Genomic DNA, 1,489 nt, shown 5'->3' with positions numbered 1-1,489 from the left:
TATTAGTATCTGCGGGATTTTTACAAGTGAGTGGGTATAACCAAAATATTTAGTAAATAAATAAAATTATGTATGTACTTATACATGGGGCAAAATTCGTCAAATGTACTATTAAAAATATTTTACAATACACCTTTTCCAACAGTATTTCAGAAAAACACAAATGTATTTCAGAAAACTTCAAATGTATTTCAGAAAAGGGCAAATGTATTTCAGAAAAGCTCAAATGTATTCCAGAAAAGCTTAACTGTATTCTAAAAATATTTTTCTGAAATATATTTGTGCTTTTCTGAATACATTTGCCTTCTGAAATACATTTGCGTTTTTCTGAAAATAATTTGAACTTTTCTGAAATACAATTGTGTTTTTCTGAATTTCATTTGGCTTTTTCTGAAACACATTTGGCCTTTTCTGAAATATATTTGAGCTTTTCTGAAATACATTTGCCCTTTTCTGAAATACATTTGAGGTTTTCCGAAATACATTTGCAATTCATTTGGCCTTTTCTGAAATTCATTTGGTCTTTTCTGAAATACATTTGTGTTTTTCTGAAATACTGTTGGAAAAGGTGTAGATCGTCATCACCCGCTTCGCTGAGTATATGAAATTTCTGCGTGCTACATTATGTGTTATTTATTTCGATAATATCACAACATATTTAAACTATGGCAAACACAGGAGATCTTAAATTTCTTAAAAACCGTTTCGATGATACACCTATTGTAATATAATTCATGTTGAATTTGAACTTTCAAATATGTGTAGCTTAGAAATGAAGCCTTTTCAAGACTTTCGATTAATACCTATATTTTAATAACTTTCTTAACTTACACTATAATTGTATTTGAAATTAGTTTTATTAGAATTTTTTGAGATACATAGCTTGCGAATAATTAAATTAAATTTGAGTTTTCAAACAGGTGGCAAACCTTTTCAAAATATTTTCAAACTACAACTTTTTCAGGCCTCTTTACATCCATTTCTTAGTATAATTTTAAATAACTCCATACCAAGTTGCAGATCAGAAATATTTCCTGCGATATGCTGAGTGAAAAATTCCTTTGAATGAGAGGTGCCACGCCCCCTTGTACATTCAAGATTAAATCTATCCTATATTTTAAGTTGAGATCAGTGTACTAAATTTCATGATGATGGGTTATGTAGTTAAATCGTGAAACTCACTTTCGGATTTTTAATATTAAGTAAGGATTACTGGTAACCGATGTGTAAAATAATTTCTTTCTAGCGCGGTTTTTTGTCGAGTTAAAGCTGGGTTATGCAAGACTTAGACTTGACTTACCTAGAATCTTAGACGCGATTACTCAGCGTGTCACCTGTTACATTTTCTCTTTGGTTTAATTCTCAGCACTTATATTTGTATACGTAAAATTGTAAACGTTTAATTTGTTTTTGCACCAAAATTTATACAAATTGCTTATTCGGTTGGATAATCTTGTTGACGCATATGATAGCAAATTTAATAGCCTTT

The 1,489-nt window shown here is 29.6% G+C and overlaps 1 protein-coding gene across 1 annotated transcript in view; it reads left to right on the top strand.

The window, feature by feature from the left end:
- The window catches only part of LOC118749128, an 8,041-nt gene that overhangs the window by 1,298 nt on the left and 5,254 nt on the right, over window positions 1-1,489 (top strand). The window lies entirely within an intron of this gene.

The sequence above is a fragment of the Rhagoletis pomonella genome, unplaced genomic scaffold (genome assembly GCF_013731165.1).
Source record: "Rhagoletis pomonella isolate Grant_MI unplaced genomic scaffold, Rhpom_1.0 Rhpom_scaffold_00014, whole genome shotgun sequence".
NCBI lineage: Eukaryota > Metazoa > Arthropoda > Insecta > Diptera > Tephritidae > Rhagoletis > Rhagoletis pomonella.
The sequence above is the reverse complement of the archived record's forward strand: the minus strand, read 5'-3'. Positions and strand labels throughout refer to the sequence as shown.